Below are 10,156 nucleotides of genomic sequence, written 5' to 3'. Positions count from 1 at the left end.
ATCATCAATGAAATTACCATAGGAGTCCACATGTGGTAATTATGGATCTAGCACGATATACTGCGTATCATGTTGTTGGAGATCATTTTAAATGATTAACCAGTCTATTGGTGGTTTGAGTCTTTCCTTTTGAATCTATAGGTTGTTCAATGGTCTAATATTAACTGTGTTTAGATTTATGGTAATTTTCATTCTTTTACAGCCTTAATAACCAAGAAAAGGTGTGCTTTGATAATCTTTTCTTTCTCTTCGGCAGGTTGGTAATGTAGAAAGGATACATGTATACTATGCCCATGGACTAGATAGCCCAACCTTTGTTCGCCGATGTTATTGGCTCCTAGATAAGTATGTTATGGTTGAAAGAAAATTGTTAAATTTCTTGCTACCAGTTGTTTCAGTGGGGTCTATCCCCATCATGCCACAAGCAAAGAAAAATGAAATTAAACAGTGGAAGTATATCGTGTTCTACTTATATAATTTATGACTTGCTTCTGCTTTTTGTTCAGGACCTTTGAACACATTGTCCTTGTTTATTACCGTGAAACACAAGAGGTTAGGTTCAGCACAATGCATCTGCAGTTACTGAAATATTATCTTGAGACAAACTTTTATCATTGGACTACTACATCTATTTAAGATTTGCTAATTTTTCCTCCATGGTTGCAATATTAGAACTTCATCCAAAATAATGTTGTCATGTGTGTCTTTAAATTTTTACTGGCAGTCTGGCACCATATAGATCTAGTAGTTGTGCATGCATGTCTTCCTCTCTATCCTCCATTGAAAAACTCGATAATTATCTGTTTGTGTTTTATTTTGATGATTTAATCCAACATTTATTATGGATAAAGTCAGCCATAAAATACATATGTTTACTACTGCTCTTTGTACATTTTAAATACTAGATTTCTTGATGATTGTTGTCTTTAAGTTGCTCTTAATGTTGTTGCATATCGAGAAATGCACTGTAATTTCTGTACCAATTTTATCACTGCTTTTAACTAAATCTTCAAAAATCAAGGCACCACCTGGATGTAGAGTGCTATATGGTGATTCAAGTGTTGAGAGTTCTCTTTCTTCTGCTATCCATAAATTTATGGAATGGAAAGGCAATGATCATGACACTATTTTTTGTCAGATAAACACTGGTTTCATATGCTTCAACTCTGTGGTGCTTCACAGCACACGGATAAAACTTCCAAACATTCTGCACCCAATATTACCATAATGCATTTGGACATTTCATTAACAACTTCTTACAATTAGCCTTTCTATATTGAAAATAATTCGTTGTCTTAACTTCCTGTTGCTCCTAGTTTCAGAATTTTCCATCCACATCGTTGAACTCAAATTCTGGTTCTGTCTCTAACCCATCAACTCCGTGGCTTTTATCGAGGAACTTGATTCCAAGGCTACTCATGTTTATTCTCTTGGTGAAAATGAATTGTCAGGTGATACTGGCCGAACCTGTCAAAAATAAATGAGTCATAGTTTGTTTGATCATTCATTTTCTAATCTTTCTTCTTTATATTTAATTAGTTGTTTAATTTCTTAAAAAAGAATTCTGGTTTATTTATAGTATATTTGGTAGTATGCATGCCTCAGCTCCTTTAATGCATGTCTCTTACAGTATATTTGGTAGTCTTTTATAATGTTACACCCTTTTTTTTAATTCCTAAAACCTTTTAACTTTCCAAATTTTCATTCATTCTTTTAGAAAATTATTTTCATTATTTTTTTATGGTTACAAAACCATCCATTAACTACATTAATTAGACAATTCACTCCAATAATAAATAAATAACTTTTTTGGATCTAAGGTCTTTTCTCATTCTACAAATTTAATTTACTATATAAAGGTTATTATGCTAATTGAAAAATATATTTCTCTCAAGTATGCAATGACAGAAAATTAGGTTATAACTATATAAAAAATATATTTTTAGGTATTATAATTTTTTTAAAAAATTATATTTTAAATTTTTAATAAAACCTTGCATTTGGGGATTCACATGTTGTTACTTGTCGAACCAAAAAAGATAAATTCGTGGTGAAAACTCTTTAAAAGCCCAATTCGTGGAAGGAAAAATTGAACTGTGGCGTTGAGTTATTTTGTTGTTGAAGAAGATCGGTAAAAAACCCACAGCATTAAAACTTCTTTTTGTTTCTTTAAGTATATTTTAGATTGCAGCGTATTTTCTATTTGGGTTTAGTTAGGGTTTCTCTTGTTTATTCCAAGATATGCATGGATAATTCATGTTCGACTATTTGGAAAGAGGGATTTATGTAGCACGGGTATTATATTATGGTTTTGGAAGTGTCGAGATAAATTAAGGACTTTTTTAATCTTCTTCAAACAAACCTATACGAAGGCGAAGAATAATTTGTGCTTGTATTTTAGTCGGAATAAGAAGAAACATGAAGAGAATGCCCACGAGGAAAATGACCATGAGAAAAAGTTGTGTATTCCTCCATCCATAACTGAGCTCTCTAATGTGTATTCCTCCCTCCATAACTGGCTTACTTTGGACTGTTTGGATAGAAAGAAACAATAGAATTTTTAAGGATAAATCAAGGTTTATTGTTAACTTGTGGGAAGACATATGTAACTTGATCGGAGTTTGGTCTAGGCGTCATTCATCTTGTAACCAATATGATGTTAATTACTACCAACTCTTAACTTTAAGCTTTGTTAGATTAGGTTGTTCCGGGCTTCCCTCTAGCCTTCAACCTTGTAACTTTAACTCATTTGAAAAACGTCAAGAATGTTTATATATTCAACATTCTTCAAAATTTTCAAACGTCAAGTAATATGTACTTTTACTTGAGATTTTAAAAACGTCAAGAAATATCTTAAAAATTCTTTATGTTTTAAAACGTCAAGAATTTTTATAAAAAGCCGGAGAAGAGTTATTTTTTAAATATCTTGATGTTTTTTAGACGTCAAGTAAGATCGTTTTTCTTGACGTTTTAAAAACGTCAAGTGTTATTACTATATATTTATATATATATATATATATATATATAAAGAAAATATTGGGTTGAATCCTTCGAAGCCCTAGACTTGTCTCTACCGCATTCGAAAATGCCAAGTTCTCTCAGAGGATCTCTCACTTCTGCCGTGTTCACCGTCCGTCCGTCCGCGTTCACCACGCCCTCTCCGAAAATGCGTACTAGATCCTTCGCTTTCAGTCGTTCACCATCCACTGAGTACGAGATCCCTAAGACTTCCGCCATCTGCCATCTCTAATACTCTGAAATCGTCGTCCGTTGTCCCTCAAAGTTGTCGTCCTTCTCTACGAAAATGTCGTCCTTCTTTCGAGTCTTCATTCCCCTTTATGTCGTCCTTCTGTATTTAGAGGTTATACTTCATTCCCCTAAAACTTCCATTGGTTTCCATATTTCAAGAATTTGAAATTTTTATAGGATATTGCTAGTGGAAATTAAGTCAATTCTGTTTGCTCCCAACTACCTCCTGATTATGCTGTCTGGTTGGGAGAAATAAAGTCTTTGTCATATTTTAAGGTAGTGTATGTTAACCAACACTTAGTGCATTTTCGTGTTTATGAGCTTATTTTAGTTAATATGTTTTTGTAGGAAAAATATGATGTCAATATGGCATATTATACGATGAAATTGTAGTCGTTTAACACAAAATTTTGAGGTTCTTTTTCAACTAATTATGCTTTATCTAATATATTTTTCCAAATCTTAAAAAAGAACTTTTGATTTCATTGGAGTTTATCATTAGAGGCATTACTATATTGGCTGCCTCTCAGTGGGCTATAGGTTTTCCAATGGTCATTTGAGACTGATTGATAATAGCAAAAGTTAGAGCTTAAGAAGAAGGAGAAGAAAGTAGTGAAGACAAAAGAAGAAAGAAAGCTGAGTGAAAAACGAAAATTGACAAGGTAGAGATGTGACATGAAAATGATGATGAGAAGTGAAGGAGGCACGACACAATACTGGTACACAATGACAAAGCCTTGATAATTAAAAAAAGGATGGTGCCAAGAAAATTTAAATACAAAAAAATGAAGGTTCTTGCAAGTGTATTGAGTGAATGGGAGAAAGAATGGATAAAAAAGGTAGAAAGAGAGAAAGAGAAGTCAAGGTAGAGATACATAGCTTTGTATATAGAAATTTTATGTTTATACTCCATTATACGTTGTGGAGAATATAACATCCTTATATGTTTGATTCAATTTGAATGATGCAATTATTTATTTTTCTCCAATAATTCTACTTTTAGAAACTAAATTTTGAAAGCCTACTAATTTTGCAGAATTAATTCGAGACCCCACTTTTGCTCCCCTTCCTACCTACGGTTACTTTTTGCTTAAACTTTAAAAGTTGTTTGAAAATTTTTGCTGAAACTTGTAAAATTTGTTTGAAGTTCGTATATCTCTCACATATTGCAAGGTTTCTTAATTATTTTATTGAATTTCCTCTAGAAATGCATTCAAACATGAGTTGACATTATTGGAAAAGATTCGTCACCCTAATGTAGTTCAGTTTTTTGGTGTCGTTACCCAGAATTTGCCTATGATGATTGTTTCTGAATACCATCCGAAGGTATGGATATATTTTCTTACCCTTTATTTTATTCTAATGAAAATTATTTCATCATGTTTCATTCCAAGCATTTCATTACATATTTTGTTCATATATGATGAATGGTGATTAGTTTTTGTATCAACTTATTCCCTCTTTCATGTATATTTCATCTTCCAGGGTGATATATATCAATTTATTCCCTCTTCAATTGATTCTTGTTTTTACTCTTGGCTTATAGGTTGCTACATGATCGTATATTAGGAGCAAAATTGTGCAATTAGTTTATAGTTAGGGAGATTTCAATAGTAAAAAGCAAAGAGAGTAAATGGTAACAAAATCATATTGTTCACATGAAATGATAAAATAATCATTACACATTTACAAGAACAATAAATAAATTATGTGATTTTCGTGAGAAAAATGAAGAAGAAATAACTTCTAACAAAAGTGAATATAAATTAAAGGAGAATATAAAATTGTTGAAAATATTTATTTTCAATAATTTGGAAGTTCTTTGGCTATATATAATGAAAGAGAGCCTTTCCAAGGTGTGATGCCTGGCGTCAACAATGACGCGCTTAGCACAGATACGGAACCGGACACCATCTTCTTGGTGTTTGTCTGTGCAAAAGCCTCGAGTGGCTATGGTCTTCTTCTTCTCTGTGAGGGAAATGGTTGAAGTTGCTAGACTATTTCAATTACTATGTGAGAGGTGGCTGAATTTTATTGGACCTCTCTTCTTGGGCTTACTTTTTACAATTGTTTAACAATCTCTCTCCGAATATACCTTCGTCCCCTTAGCTGCTTTCCACTTTGGTAAAATCGCCAAAGCTTTATGTGTACATTGCAAGAGACAGAGGAGCAAGGCAAAATAAGGTTATTGGAACAAGGCGAAAGTTATCATTGCTAGCTGCAACTTTCCTCATTCTTCTCACCCTCCTTCAAACCATATTGTCTGCTATGTATGCATTTCCTAGCTAGCCTTCCCCGGCATATTCTATTTTAGCTTTTTTCCTCTCCAGTTTCTGTTATGTATTTTTACTGAATATTGATCTCCTTTTTGCTATCAAGATAGTATACCATACATGCATGTGTAGGACTTTAATTTTATCCCTTATATTTTATAATTTGTCTTACTACTGTTATTGACTGATATACCAATATACATGTGTAAAGTATTGATCATATAATTAATATTAAATTTATTACATTCACTCATCAATTTAAGTTTTTTAGTCAATGTATGTTCATGATGTACCATGGTCATATCATAATAGAATAGATCCAAGATTATATATGTTCAAACCAACTGGTGATTTAATTATCAAAGATATTATGATTTTGTCCAGTTTTTTTTTCAGTCACTACTAGAAAAATGGATTTTAATCAAGACATTGTGTCGTTGAAAATAAAAGAAAAAAGAGGTGGGATGAGGTACATTGTGTTGTTGAAAATAAAAATATGGATTATTTCTTAAAAATTCTATTGATACAATTTAATTTATTTCAACACAATTTTTGCGTCATTAATTAACGACAATTTTTTTGTCATTAAAAACATTTTCAAATGAAAAAACCTCAAATTTCAAAATTTTATAATTTCCCTCTCTCACGCAATTACAACAAAGTAAAAACCTCAAATTTTCTCTTAAGCAAAAACGATGTCGTCGAATGAAGTCTTAATGCAATTTTTTTCTCACTCTACCAAAAATGCAAAAAAATTCTCGTCGAACGAAGTGGGCTACCGAGTCGTTATGAAGAACCCTTGCCTTCCAATTTTTTGCCACTTGCCGTCGTCGATTCCACACTCCAACCACTGTTGTCGTTGCTGCCACAACAAGCCTTCGCCGTCGAACCCACCAATCTAGCCACTTTCGTCGAATAAATTTATTTAGAAATATAAGTTTTAATGACACTTGAAATCAAGAAAAAGGGATATGAGGGAATAAAATGTGTCGTTAAAAATAAAAATACAAAATTTTTCGTGACACAAATTGAGTTTTCATCCCACATCGTCGTTGTCTTTCTCTTTCGCAAATGCTCTCTGGCGACGTTCCCCCTCTCTATCAATTACTCTTCACGACTTTTCCTCTCTCTCAAAATTAAGCTCTCCGCCCACCGTTTGAAGGAACTCACCAAATTTGCAAGTAATTGAAGAATTTGTGGTCCATGAGATCGATTAAGTCCATTTATGAGTTAGTTTGATTAGATTATGTCACATATACATGTATTACAATTAAGGGACACTTGCGAAAATGGCAAAATAAGTTATAATAATTAAGTCCATCGAACACATACTTTATTATTTGAGAAAGTGACAAGAACAAAGACCAGCTCACACATCAAGAGGTAAAATGTCACAAATGCCCTCGTTATTGATGTACATTTGATACACCTTATACACGTTTGATACACCTAATACCCCTTGATACACTTGATACTTCTTGCTGATACACTTGATACATTTGATAGTTATAATTCATGCACTCGGTATTCATTGATACACTCGATACTTTTTGATACACACCTGAAACATCTTCATAACATATACCGTTCCATAATACTTCTCGTTACACTTGATTCTTCTTGATACACTTGATACCCCTGAGGCCTTGATACACTTGATTAGTTTGATACACTTAAAGACTTCACTTATAAGTTTGATACGCTTGATACACCACTAATAAACTTCTTATACTTCATTGGTACACTTAACAAATTTGATATGTTTGATGTACATGCACTACAAGAAATTTACCCTTTCTCGATGACAAATATCGTCAGTAAATCTTCAAAAACTCATCGACTTTTCTTTTGCCAACGAAATTAAGCTGTCAACACACACCGTCACGTAGGTCTGTCCGAAGATCCTCTATCGATGGCAAAAAATAAACTGTCAGCAAAAATAGGAACTATCAATGAAATTGAACCATCAGTGTGCGTGTGTGTGTGCGCCGCGTGTGCGCATGTCCACATGTGCTTGGGTGTGTGTATGCGCACATACATGTGTACGTGAGTAGGTGTGTGCGTGTTTGCATGTGCATTTGTGTGCGTGCAGTTTGGTGTACGTGTGCATGTGTGCGTTTGTGTGTGTGTGCCTACGTTTGTGTGTGTGTGCGTGTGTACACGCGTGGTGTGTGCGTGTATGGGTGCACGCGCGTGCAAGTGTATGTATGTGTGTGCGCGTGTGATTGTGTGTGAATAAGTTGATATTTTTTAATGTTGAGTTTCTCCCAATTTTAAAACAATAATTTAATTATCTTGATATTCAAGCCATTAATATTATTGTGAGATAAAGAGAGTGAATAAGTTGATATTTTTAAATTTTGAAATTCAATTAAAGTTATTTTGATACAAAATCTATTGTTGAGATTATCAAATTCTGAAAAATAATAATTTTGTTATGTTGAAATTCAATTTGGTTATTTTGAAATTCAAATTCAATTAGGTTATTTTGAAATTAGTAAGATTAAATAAAGTTAAAGTCTTGAATCCATTAGTTGAGTCCCGAGATATTAAGAAAAAAATGATATGAGTTGATGTATCTTTTTCAGGTAAAAAATAATTAAAAGCTGATAAATGCATAATATAAATTAATTACAACATAGAAACAAAATAATTTTAGTTGGAGAATGTGGATATTTTGGTATTTTATAAAATATTATGCACGTGCAAAAAATGTTATTTGCTAAAATTAAAAAAAAATAGTTTTGCCTTTTTTCAAAATGACCCATAAAAATGTTGCTATATCTCTTATGACAGAGTGTATATCTACTGGTTCATATTCGACCTGTTTGTTGCTAATATAATTGGATAAAATCGCATTATATTGAAATAATTACACGAATGACACTTTTAAGCCAATATTGATAGAAATTATAGTTCATTTAATGTTATTAAGTCAAATGAACATTGTTTAAAAGTCCTTCTAAACACAATTAATGTAGTTGTTTTTTAATTTTAACTCATTTATACATCTTTATGCATGCATGTGTGTGTACGTGTGCGCGTGTAGGTAGGTGTGCATTTGTGTATGTGCGTGCGTTCGTGCGAGTGTCGTGTGCATGTGTGTGTGGGTGTGTGCATGTTTGTATGTGTTTGTGCGTGCGTGTGTGCTTGGGTGTGTGGTGTGCTCGGCGTGCGTGTTTGTGCACGTGTGCGTATGTGTTTACGTGTGTGTGTATGTGTCTACGCGTGTGTGCGTTTGTGCATGTGTGTGTGCTTGTGCGCGTGTGGATAGGTGTGTGTGTGCATGCGTGCGCGTGTGCATGTGTGTGTGCGTGCGTTCGTGCGTCTGTGGGTGTCTATGTGTAGGTGTGCGTGTGCGCCTGTGTGTGTAAGTGTGCATGTGTACGTGTGTGCACAGTGCTTCTGTGCTTGTGTGCGAACAAGTTAATATTTTTTAATGTTGAGTTTCTTCCAATTTTAAAATAATAATTTAATTATCATGATATTCAAGGCATTAATGTTATTTTGAGATAAAGATAGTGAACAGGTTGATATTTTTTAATTTTGAAATTCAATTAAGGTTATTTTAATACAAAATCTATCGTTGAGACTCTCAAATTCGAAAAATAATAATTTTGTTATTTTGAAATTCAATTTTGTTATTTTGAAATTCAAATTTAATTAGGTTATTTTGAAATTAGTATGATTGAATAAAGTTATTAATATGTTGAATTAATTAGTTGAGTCTCGAGATATTAAGAAAAATATTATGATATGAGTTGATGTATCTATTTCAAGTAAATGATAATTAAAAGTTGATAAATGCATAACATAAATTAATTACAATGTAGAAGCGAAATAATTACAGTTGAAGAATGTTGATATTTTGGTATTTTATAAAAATGCACGTGCAAAAAATGCTAGTTGCTAAAATTCAAAGGAAAAAGTAGTTTTGTCATTTTTCAAAATGACCCCTAAAAACGTTGTTATATGACAAAGAGTGTAGATCTACTGATCCATATTCGATTTGTTTTTTGTTGGAAAAATTGGATAAGACCGCATTATATTGAAATAATTACACGAATGACACTTTTAAGCCAATATTGATAGAAATTATAATTTAATCAATGTTATTAAGTCAAATGAACATGGTTCTCTTTCTAAAACATAATTAATGTATTTGTTTTTTAACATTAATTAATTTACACATCTTTGTGTGTGTGCATATGTGCGCGTGCGTGTGCGTGTGTGGATGGGTGTGTGTGCGTGCGTTGTGCACGTGTGCGCGTGTGCGAACAAGTTGATATTTGTTAATGTAAAATTTCTCCCAATTTTAAAATAATAATTCAATTATCTTGATATTCAAGCCATTATTTTTTGAGATAAAATAGTGTACAAGTTGATATTTTTTAATTTTGAAATTCAATTAAAGTTATTTTGATACAAAATCTATCGTTGAGATTCTCAAATTTCGAAAAACAATAATTTTGTTATTTTGAAATTGAAATTTAATTAGGTTATTTTGAAATTAGTAAGATTGAATAAAATTAAAATCTTGAATCAATTAGTTGAGTCCCGAGATATTAAGAAAAAATTATGATATGGGTTGATGTATCTTTTTCAGGTAAAAAATAATTAAAAGCTAATAAATA

Source organism: Cucumis sativus, unplaced genomic scaffold, assembly GCF_000004075.3.
Source record: "Cucumis sativus cultivar 9930 unplaced genomic scaffold, Cucumber_9930_V3 scaffold40, whole genome shotgun sequence".
Classification (NCBI taxonomy): domain Eukaryota; kingdom Viridiplantae; phylum Streptophyta; class Magnoliopsida; order Cucurbitales; family Cucurbitaceae; genus Cucumis; species Cucumis sativus.
The sequence above is the reverse complement of the archived record's forward strand: the minus strand, read 5'-3'. Positions refer to the sequence as shown.